The 12,203-nt window shown below is 41.5% G+C and overlaps 1 protein-coding gene across 15 annotated transcripts in view; it reads right to left on the bottom strand.

Moving 5' to 3' along the window:
- Window positions 1-12,203, bottom strand: part of ZBTB20 (zinc finger and BTB domain containing 20) — a 1,517,062-nt gene that overhangs the window by 413,122 nt on the left and 1,091,737 nt on the right. For all 15 annotated transcript variants that reach the window (XR_003852820.1, XM_029578313.1, XM_029578309.1 and 12 more), the window contains one exon: window positions 10,323-10,432. The gene's annotated coding sequence lies outside the window, so the exon portion shown is untranslated. The remainder of the gene's footprint in view (window positions 1-10,322; window positions 10,433-12,203) is intronic.

Genomic DNA, 12,203 nt, shown 5'->3' on the forward strand with positions numbered 1-12,203 from the left:
GATGGAAGGGCCTTTAGAAGCTCCTCCATACGGTGTAGTAGCGGTGCTAGTGTTCCCACTAGTGGCTCGATGGTTGGTTCCGTACTCGGTGGCGAAGTCGGTGCCGGGGTCGGTGCCGGAGCCGGTGCCGGAGGATGTTGGAACTTCAGCATCGCCTTCTCGATGGCCTCCTGGACCAGCCGGTCCAGTTCTGCCCGGAGACCAGGGGTAACAAGACCCGGCTCGACGGGAGAGGGAGGCTGAGGCTGAGCCGGAGGGACCACCGTAACCGGTGGGATCACGGCTCCCACACCCCGAGGGGGTGAGGGTTTCCTCGGTGCCTGCGAACGAGACGTGGACGGTGCCAGGTCCGATCGAGGCTTTTTAGTCGGTGGCTCAGTCCGTACGGAGGTCAATGTTTCTGGATCCTCGACGGGCCGAGACTTGTGCCGTCGATGGTGATGTTTCTCTGGTCGATCCCCTCGTCCATCCGGGGAAGGGACGGGAGTCGATGGCCGGGAAGTCATCGATGGTGGACGGTCACCGGATGGTTGACGATGATGGTGCAACTTCGACGGTGCCGGTTCCGATGACGTCGATGCTATCGATGGCATGGGGGTGCGAGCATGGAAGAGGAGCCCCATCTTCTCCATCCTGGCTTTGCGACCTTTGGGTGTCATTAAGGCACATTTGGTGCAAGTCAGGACATCATGCTCGCTGCCTAAACACAAAACACAGACCCTGTGAGGGTCTGTGATTGACATAGTCCGGGTGCAATCCGGACATCGACGAAACCCCGTCGCCATGGCCTTAGGCCAAAAATTTAGTCGCGGGATTGGTGACTGTCAATAGGCCTCAAGTGCCAAACTCGACGTAAGTCAGCCAAAAACGGCAAAAAACTTACCGGAGTTCCGCGAGATGAAAAATTAGTCGAAGGGAGACCCCTGAGGGGCAAATTTTTCTTCAGAACAAGTATTTCCGAATTCCTGTCAGGAACGTGGATAGGAGCTCCTTTCGCCGCGTGGCAGCTGCTGCGCGGAAAAAAGAAGACTGAAGGGAGACCCCTGCTGGCTGCAGGGTCAGTGCTGTGCTGGGCATGCCCAGTAGGGGCCAGTCAAAGTTCTGTTAAACTTTGACAGAAGTTTTTCCGTGGTGGGCTCCATCCTCGATGTCACCATTTGTGAGGACAACCATCCTGCTTGTCCTGTGAGAAAGCCTTGGATTAATGCCTACCTCTTTTCAGGTTTTGAATTTTTTAAGCATATGAATAAGAGACGGAATAGAAAGATGTTTGTGCATGGCTGCTAGGATGGAAAGTGGTCTTGTGAATGAATTGCTGGGCTAGAAGGTGGTCTGTGGATAATGATGGGATAATCAGAGGTCAAATTCATTAACTAACAAGGCTTGTTGTAAGCCTTATAAAGGGGCCAATGTAATAATGTGTGTTCAGCACACAGACCATTTAACAAGCAGGATGTACTGACAAAAGCAGTAATTTGTCCCTCCTGATGCAGCATGTCCACGAAACACGTACGTGTTTAGGGACTTAGCCACTCTAGCTCTTAACGTGAATACCACCTTTTCATGATTTAAATAAACCACCTTTGGTTATTACAAATAATTTCAGCTTCCTTTACGTGTTCTCCATAGAATGATCCTTAAATTGTGTTTACTGCACTACTCTTTGCCTCTATTGATGCTTGCGGTGTAGCCCCCTTTCCACTTGTGCCTCTGGAGTTTGAAATGTTTTTGCTATAAATTTTTTTTTATTTAGTTAGGAAAAATCAATACTTTGTTCTATAAACTCTCAATAACCAAAGATCTTTTCCAGCTTTCTTTCTCAGAAGTCTTACTAATTGTTAAATTTCTTTTAGGACCTCATGAACTTCAGGAAAGGAATTCACACTGTGCTCGTCATCTATCAAAACCTAGCCAGGAATTATTTAATTTTTAAAAAAAACCTTACCTACAGTTGACAAAGCATATAAAAGAAATGAAAAAGAAATATATACAATAAATATAGCATGCAGTGCTGTCCATGGAAACGTGGCAAGTACCCAAGGGAAACAATAAAGATCAGAGCATATCCAATGACTTCAATTCTCTGCCATCCACCATGTTTTGTGGAAAAATTAAGGCTACCTATGTGTATATATATAGCAAATAGAGCCATGATAACTTATTCTAATTATGCATACCTACAATCTGGGTTGCCAACTTATGAAAAAGTTTTTTTTTGCTGACAGTCTCTCGGACTTTTACTAACAATCTAACATTTTTTTTTCTTTTTAAACAGGCATACATTTTAAATATTGCCATTTTGTGCAGAGTGGGTCTTGGGGAGGGTGATTTTCTGACAGCCCACATGGCAGGTACTTCTTGCCCGCAATTTTAGCCAGAATTTTCAGAGTAGATTTATGTGCATAAATCCACTTTGGAAATTTGCAAGTGTGAATGGAAGCAGCACTAACACCCTCCCGGGATGTACTTTCACCTGCTGTAGGGAGAAGCACTTCTGGTATCAACTCTACATAAATTACTTTTCAGACCTCTGAGGATAAGTGTGCTCCAATTGACCAGTGGATAAGCCTGTGCTTTTCTTTTGAAAGTTCTCGGGGAAAGAATAAAGAGGCATTTTTGTACCTGTATTCTTTTTCAGGGGGTTGGGTTAAAAACAAAACAACAGAGAGAAAGTAGCTAAAAATCTTGGCTAGAAACTATATTTTTGTGGCACTGAAGTAAAACTTCCTAGGCCTTTCTTTATTAGGCAGTGGCATGCTACATTTGAATTGGAGCCTTAAGTTTTTTTCCTACTAAGTAATACTATTTCCCTCACATCCTACCTACCCCCTCTACCCACCCACCCCTACACTACTTTTTTTATATAGTCTTCCCTGGACTCCTAACTAATTATCTTCAATTATATAATCTCCCATTACATAGTGGTTCCTTGCAGCTCAGATAATAGAAACCTAAACTGTTCTACTGCTTGTAAAATGTTGCTTTCAGATTCTGCCTATTAATCTTTACTAGCTTTTATTTTACTTCATTTCAAATACCTGCTTCACTGTGTTTTGCTAGACCCTAAATTTTACTTTAGCTTAATTATAGGATTTTAAGAGATTAATTAGTCATTATTAACAAAATGTCTTTCATTCAGTGCAACAATTGTGGTGCTTATGTTCAGAGTATCATTTGGAGAATCAAGGACTGTCCATTTTGCCTTCAGCTGTCTGCGATGAAAAACGAATTAACTCATTTGAAAGAGGAGTTGTACAGGATTCAATTAACCTCCCATTCCTTACACCATCAAGTATCTCTCTCCCAATTCCCACAGAGTATTCAGAAACCCAGAAAAATGGTTTACAGTAGGCTCTGGTAGAAAAAGACCTGTGATGAAGAGAAACCCAATTTCTCCAACTTTGCAGCATCTTGTGTATCAAAACCCACTCCCACAGAGAAGTCAGACATCCAGAATTCAGAAACCCAGGAATAATTGGATATCAATGGACTCTGTTACAATAAGGCCTGTGACAAAGAGACACCCACTCTCCTCACTGTTACCATAATATAATGCCTTTTCTGTACTGGAAAATGAAGAAGCACCAGAATAGATTATTAAATGATGACAAAGAGAAGATGACACCCAATATACTCAGAAGCCCTTTAACATGATCAAATGTCAAAAGAAAGCTTCTTCTGCTGGGAGAACTGATCAGAAAAACAAATTTGGGAGCTCATTTTGATGTGCCTTCCAAGATCCTCAGCTAGTAGAAATGCAAACCAGGTAATTAAAGCAATTATAGAAGAAAGTAAGAACTATGGTGTCAATGTTATCATCCATCTGAGGACCAACAACCTCAACAGAAATGGTGTCTATGAAATACAGAAAGATTTCCAGAATCTAGGAAAGAAGATAAGACACATGGCAAAAACTATTGTCTTTTTGGAAGTATTACCTGTTCATGGAAATGGAAAGGGAAATGGAAGTCATGTATGGCCCCAGCCTCCAAAACCACTTTCTGTACACTAGTTTTTGAGCCAATTCCTGGCTCAAAACCTGGTGTACAGAAAGTGGTTTTGGTTGCATTGGAAGCTGTGGCTGTGTATGGAGCAATAAAAGGTTATATAGTAAGGATGGTCTACATTTGTCTGTATCAGGAAAGAGGATGCTAAGGGGGAAATTCAGATAATATATTATCAGGTATTTAAATTAGAGAATGGAGGTGGGCAGGAGGTAGCCAATGAAACTGGCATATCACCCCCAAGTGATACAGGAAGTGGGAGGAGAAAATAAAATCAATCAGATCAAAAAAGCAAAAAAAGTGGCTAGGAAGAGCAGGGCATTTCTGCCTCATGATCAAGCACTTGTCCTGTCATCCCTTGCAGGTTTGGTCCGCCGATGCCAGAAGGTTTCAGCTCGCCTGTTTTGTCTTCTGGATCATGTGGCAGCATCAGTCCATGTTACCCCCTTGCCCCCTCTGTGCACATGCAGAGCACAGTGGATACTGTGGTCTCAGTGGGTGCAGGCAACCCAGGACCTCTGTGCATGTGCCTGCATTACGCAGCCTCTCCAGGTCTCCCTGTCTTGGAGAGGGGATCTGTCCAATCTGGAGTAGGGGGATATGAGCTAGACTGCAGTACCCTTGGCACCCTGCCCTCCAATTGGGGCAGGCTGCATCTTTTTGCTGACCACTGGCCCCACTTTACCTTGGACCAGTGAGTTCTCGCCATTGTTCGCCAAGGATACAGGCTAAAGCTTCAGGGATGTCCCTGCGGACTCTCCTCCATGTCCATCGTGGGCCTCATCTGCTCATCAGTAAATACTGTGGATAGAGCTCTCTGCCCTTCTAACTGCCAGAGCGGTCGAACCTGTCCCCTCTGCACGAGCGGGGCTGGGGGTTCTACTCTCAATATTCATAAGGAAGACCATGGAGAAAGACGTTTGCTGATTAGCAAGACCGTAGATGGCAGTGGAGTAGTCGAAACTCCATTTACAGAAGACAATGTATGGGAAGAGCTAGGAAAACAAAGTGGCGAAGGCCATGGGGCCAGATGAGGTACATCCCAGGGTACTAAAGGAGCTCAGAGATGTACTGGTGGATCCGCTGAAAGACCTATTCAGTAGATCCCTGGAAACAGGAGTGGTGCCACAAGATTGGAGAAGAGCGATGATGGTCACAAGAGTGGGAGCAGAAAGGAGGCTGGAAATAAAAGCCAGTTAGTTTCACCTCGATGGTGGGAAAATTAAGGAAACTCTGCAGAAGGAAAGGATAGTGAACTATCTACAATCCGATGGGTGCTCAACCCGAGGAGGCCTGATCCAAGACATAGTCTCACGGAATAGGGATGTTTTTTCCCCAGTTGTGTGTGTCCTGGAAATGGAGAAAAAACATTTTTTGTACCTGAGGCAATGGAGGGTAAAGTGACTTGGGCAAGTCACTTTGCCCTCCATTGCCTCAGGTACAAAAACTTAGATTGTAAGCCCTCTGGGGATAGAGAAATACCTACAGTACCTGAATGTAAACCGATGTGATATCTCAGATCGATTGTTGGTATATAAAAATAACAAATAAATAAATGGATTCACCAGAGGAAGTTCCTGTCAGACAAATCAGATTGATTTAGTTGACTGAGTGACTAGAGAAATCAATCAAGGAAAACTGGATTTTAGCAAATCTTTTTTTTAATACAGTCCTGTATAGGAGGTTAGTGAACAAAATGAGAAGCTTGGAAGTAGGCATTAAGGTAGTGGCATGGATTGTAAACTGGTAGACTAACAGGAGACAGTTTGCAATGGTAAATGGAATGTACTCTGAAGAAAGAATGGTGTTAAGTGAAGTGCCACAGGGATGTTTTGTGATTGGTTCTGGCAGAAGGGATAGAAGGTAAAGTTTGTCTATTTGCGGATAATCCTAAGATCTGCAACAGAGTGGACATGCCTGAAGGAGTAGAGAGAATGAAAAGTGATTTAAGAAAGCTTGAAGAGTGGTCGAAGATTTAGCAGCTGGGATTCAATGCCAAGAAAAGCAGAGTCATGCATCTGGTGTGCGGTAATCCAAAAGAGCTGTATGTGATGAGCGGTGAAAAATTAATGTGCATGGATGGGAGAGGGACCTTGGTGTGATAGTATCTGCTGACCTCAAGGCAGCGAAGCAATGTGACAAGGCAATAACTAAAGCCAGAAGAATGCTGGGCTGCATAGAGAGGAATAACCAGTAAAAAAAAAAAGGCAATAATGCCCTTGTACAGGCCTCACTTGGGGTACTGTGTTCAGTATTGGTGCTCGTATCTCAGAAAGGATAAAGACTGGATAGAGGCAACCCAAAGAAGAGCAACCAAAATGGTGAGAGGTCAGCATTGGAAGACTTATGAGGAGAGGCTGAAGGATCTAAATATCTATACCCTGGAAGACAGGAGGTGCAGGGGAGATATGATACAGACCTTCAAATACCTGAAAGGTTTTAATGATGCACAATCATCAAACCTTTTCCATTGGAAAGAAATCAATAGAACTAGGGGTCATGAAATTAAACTCCAATGAGGATGTCTCAGAACCAATGTCAGGAAATATTTTTTCACGGAAAGGGTGGTGAATGCCTGGAATGCCCTTGTGGTGGAGGTGGTGAAGATGAAAACAGTGAAGGAATTCAAAGGGGCATGGGATAAACAATGTAGATCCCTAAAGGCTAGAGGATAGAAATAAAGAAGAGAGTGCATGGCGGTAACTGGGGGTAACTTGCTGGTGTGGCAGTTGCTACCCTTAAATAAAGCTTGATACTGTTAATGCAACTCCATCATTATTCTCTGTTTCCACAGCAACCAACGAGGGCCCGATTTTTACGGTTCGGAGAACAAATAAACATGGGGGTAGCTTGCTGCTGTGGCTTTTACTACCCTTAATCACTAAGCCTGATACTTTTGATGCAGCTCCATCATTGCTCTCTGCTTTCCCGGCAAGGATTAAGGTACATGGATTCAAACAGCATCCGAGGGCCCTGACTTTTACGGTTTGGGAAACTGATAATCATGAGGGTAACCTGAACAGTGCAGCAGATACTGACATAAGCATAAGCTTGCTGGGCAGACTGGGTGGATCATTTGGTCCTTTTCTGCCCTCATTTCTATGTTTCTATGTAAGATATGAAAGTCAGATACCTGAAAAGTTTTGATGCATGAACTTTAAACCTTTTCCATTAGGGTCACAAAATGAAACTCCAAGGGGGAAGACTCAGAACCAACACAAGGAAATATTTCTTCATGGAGAGGGTGGTGGATGCCTGGAATTTCCTTCCAAAAGAGGTGGTGACAGAGGATGAAAAGAGCAAACGAATTCAAAAGGGCATGGGATAAACACTGTGGATTCCTAAAGGCTTGTGGATGGTAATAAAGAAAAGAGTACAAGAGGGTAATCTGCCCAGAGCAACAGTTAGTACCCTTAACAGAAGTTACTACCCTTAACCAATTAGCCTTGATGTTTCTGACAACTGCAACATTGCTCTCTGCTTTGATGGCAGGGGGGAAAAACGGGGTATTGGATTCTGACAACAGCCAACACTGGGCCCAGACTTTTATGGTCTGGGGTATTGATACACTGACAACAGGGATAAAGCACAGGTCTGCTTCTACGGCCAAGTCCAAAAATCAAAGTACGTTCAAGCAGTATTGACTGAATTATCAGGAAGGTTGCTTACCTTGTAAAAATATTGATAGCAGTTTGTTATGGGTTACACAGTTGCATGGTTTTGATCATAAATATTACTATCCTTAACATAAGGCATGGGAGTAAACTGCATGCAGCAGCAGTTACTATCCTTAACAGAAAAATGGGGGTAATCTGCACAATGCGGCAGTTGCTATCATAAGAAACTTGCTGGGCAGAATGGATGAACCATTTGGTCTTTTTCTGCTGACAATACTATGTTACTATGTTTTTCAGTCATGAATGGCAACACCCCTCTCCAGTATTCCAGTGTTGACCCACAAAAGGTCTTTCAAAGCAATTCAAAGATGACTTACAAACTGACATACTAGAACAAGGCCTCCTAATACATTTATTGCCCATGAGCTTCATATTCTAACCTGTAACACCTCTGATATACTGCTACTGGTCCAGCACATAGCTCTGCTTTCATTCTGTAATCATCACCTTCCTCATCCCAATACCAAGGTTCAGACAAAAGGGAAAATGTTAATTTTGCTATAAAACTTCAAAGCATTTACACAAAAAAAACCTAGTTTTAAGTCCTTTTTAACATCATGATCCTTTAAAGTGAAGGTGAATGACAGGGATTCAGAATGTAAGACTTTAGAAACTGTTGTACCTCGAGGATTGTCATTGTCACCAACATTGTTTAATATGTATTTATTTCCTCTGGGTGTTTTATTAAGAACACTAGGGATCATATTTACATTTTATGCTGATGAAATTCAGCTGCTTTTTTCCTGTGGTCAATAAAGTTCAATCAGTTTACAAATAAATTAGTGACTGTATACAAAAGTTTAAAGAATGGTTAAACAATGAATGAGCTGCTGTTGAATCTGCCTAAAACCGAATTATTATGGGTAAGTAGAATAGTAGCCATAGAGAATGTATCAGTGTTTGCAAATTAGGGAGAGATTTTATCACCCACTCAGAGGTTAGGGATTTGGGCATAACAGAGTACACTAGTTTGACCCTTAAATCCTAGAATTTATTTTTTAAGTTGTGACCGATAAGGAGATTAAGATTCTTGCTTAGCCAAAGTGATTTTAGGAGAGTGGTACAAAAGTTGGTTTTGTTCACGGTCGATTACTGTAATGTGATTTATATAGGGCTACCAAAGAAAATTTGCAAATATTACAGATAATTCAAAATGCAGCAGCCAGACTAATTACAGTATCAGAATGTAATCCGCTTTGAAGTGCCAAAAAGCGGAATATATATAAAAATCAGAAAAATAAATAATTGCTGGTCTAAGTAAGAGGGAAATTTAACCCCCTATTATTTTCCTATTGATACTAAAATCTAAATTTAAGATCAGAGGGCCAGATTTTAAAAGCCTGATGTGCATAGGGTGGATTATGCGCGATGGGCCTATTTTAAAAAGGCCCAGCGACGTGCGTAAAGCCCCGGGACGCGTGTATGTCCTGGGGTTTTACTAAAGGTGCGGCCCGGGGGCGCTGACCCCCAATTTTATAACATGCGTGCGCAAGGGGGTGCTGAGCCGCACTGCCTTCCCCCGTTCCCTCCCAGGCCGCTCCGAAATCGGACCAGCCTGTGTGGGAACTTCCCTTCCCCCTAGCCTGACCTTCCCACCCCTTCCCCTAACCCAGACTGTTTAAGGCATTGCAAGAAGTTGGGCCTCTTGCTAATTTTATGAGAGTCATCTTGAGTGCTGAGATCAAAGGATCACTGGCATCTTACTGTTCCCCCAATAAAAAGCTAAGGTTTAAAGTATACAGCAATGAGGACCTTTTCCATTGCTGATTCAACAAATTAGAATAGTTTACCAGGTCAGCTCAGACAGGAGAAAGATTTAGTGAGATTTCGTAAGCTGCTAAAAGCAGAACTGTGGAAAGATCCAGAGTAGGTTAAGCTTTGGCTGAGAGCTGGCTTAAAGATTAGCAGGCACAGTGTTGCATGTTATGTGAAAAGATGTTTTTATGTACTTTTTGTAATCCGCTTTGGCCAATTGTTTTTGAGAAAAGTGGAATACAAGGTTTTTTTTTTTGTTTTCTAATAAATGCTAAAATAGCCCAGAGCTGAGTGCTTGTAAAAGTATATGTGTGAACTGGGAAGGGGGGGGGGGGGGGGGGGGCAGAATTGGAGCAGAGGTGGTACTTACGTGCATACTATCTAATTTTAAAAAGTATGTGCCGAAGTGTACAACTGTAAGTTCCACCCACTGAAGAAGCAGCATGACTTTACATGAACAAATGCGTGCATGCACTTAGCCAATTACCTGAGTATTTTCAAAGTGAACGTCCATGTTTCCTTTACTGCTATGCAGTCTCCATGACATTATCCTCTTTAAAATTAAAACTGTAGTCTAATTTGCAACAGTGAAACGCAAGGCAATAAGCATCTATAACTAGGATATGAAATTAGGTTATCAAGTGTGAAAGGTTTGTGAATGAAAAAGAGCATTTGACATATAAATAGTTTTATGTGCACAGAATGTAGGTTTTAGTGCAAATACGTGCATCAGCCATTTGAATTCTACAATCAGGTAATGTTCCAGACAAACAGCAATATAGCACCACAAATTTTTCCTGTGCAGTTTGAAGGATGGTTTGCTACTGCTGTGTGTGTTAGGGTGTAGTTCACACCTTTGATTCCTAAAAATGCAATGAGACTGTACCTCTTCAATGATGCAGTTCAGGTCCAGCATAGGGACAACAGGATTTCATTCCAGCCAGCGTTCCCTCGCTTGCTGTCTCTTGCAGTGGGAAGGAAAAACACCAGCCACTGCTACAACAGTCATCAGTGTCAGAAAAGAGAGAGAGAGAGAGAGTGAACATGTTAAGTTTATGATTAAATTAAAGACAGAATTCAGCATACAACAGCATAAGAAAAGGAAAAATCTAATCAAGAAACAGAATCAATGCAACATACTGTTAAAATAGAATGAAAGAAAGCAAATTAAAAAATTAACTGATTAAATATAAGATTTTCCTGAAACTAGTAGGGATGTGCAGGGATTTTTTTAAATTATTCTTTCCCCATTTTGTTGGCTTTGTTGTCATTTCAGAAAATAACACACAGTGGAGGTAATTTTCAAAAGAATTTACGCAAGCACATTTTTGAAAATTGCTACTTTTACATGCGTAACTCCTGTGAAAATTAACTCCATAGGGCTGAATTTTTATAAACGTTTTGCGGGCATAAATGGACTCTATACATGTAAATGGGTTTTGGAAAATTGATATGATATATGCTACTTTTACAGGCATAACTCCTTGCACATAGTGTGCGTTATTTTCTGAAACAAACAAACATTTTTAGAATTTTTGGACAGCTGGAGTAAAACAAACAAAAATGAAAATGCCTGCTTCAGTTTAGATTGCCATTCATTTTAAAATGAATGAGCATCTCTAGAAATTAATAATTAGAATAATAATGTCAGAAAATCTGATGGGAGTCCAGGTACAAAACTCTCTTGGATTTGACACAGTATTATCCACTGGGATTAATTTAATACTTTGCCTGAAAATTGTGCACCTGGTTATAGCAAAAGTTTCTATTCTCTACTCATATTTGTGATGACTAGTACTGGGATATTAGAAAGTAATTTTGGGATTCTAGTTTCCAGCAAAAGACAGATGGAGGATGAGGACTGATCTGGTTTTGAAAATTTGTGTTTTGATAATGTTGATCATTGTAACATCAGTCTAAAGCACGGCTGGTCTTTAGGATTTATAAGCAAAAAATATCAGAAGTTTGGCAGTATTTTTTCCTGTTGTGAGCATGTTAACTGAATTAAGTGGTGAGTTGCTGGCTCAAAGCAGTTACCGGTAATTAAGGAGTTTTGTCTTATTTTTATTTTCACAAATTTATTTGCCACTACTTCCATAAAATTATGTCTAATGCAGAATTACTGTAAAACTTGTGTAATCTTTTCTGCTTTAAATTTCAGAGCAGAAAGGGACAGTTTTACTGCAGTGTAAAAGAAGGGGGCGATAGTAAGATTTTTTTCTGGTAAATGTTTTATTTACTAAAAATATAACTTTTGGAAAATCCATATGGGGTTTCTCTTGTGAGTGTGCTAAACAATTCAACAGAGCTACTTTGGAAGGGGCTTAAATCCAAGTTTCTTTTGGAGTGCCAGGTAATGAATGTTTCTCTGCATAGGCAGTTTACTAGGCTGCTTCAAGGAAAGAAACTAGGTCAGGAAAGAGAAAAAAAAACCAAAACAAAAACAGCCCAAGGGCTTCTGAGACCACATTAGGGTCTACTGTAATAAGTCTAACCCGGCCAACGGTCAGCTTCTGAGCATGTTCAGACCACTTCTAAGGGAGTGACTGGATTTAATTTTCTTATGACAAAACAAAAATTCAGTCTTTTAAAAGGAAATATGTATGAAATGCTGATGCTTGTGTATCTGTGTGGGTTTGTGTGTGGGAGTGACTTTTATCCCCTTGGTTGATATTCTTTGGTAATACCACAGAACATTTACCTAGAAAGGCAGAGGCACAGGTGTGAAACTCTCCTGCTGTCTCATTTATTTTCTAAGTGTAACTTT

Source organism: Rhinatrema bivittatum, chromosome 15 (genome assembly GCF_901001135.1).
Source record: "Rhinatrema bivittatum chromosome 15, aRhiBiv1.1, whole genome shotgun sequence".
Classification (NCBI taxonomy): domain Eukaryota; kingdom Metazoa; phylum Chordata; class Amphibia; order Gymnophiona; family Rhinatrematidae; genus Rhinatrema; species Rhinatrema bivittatum.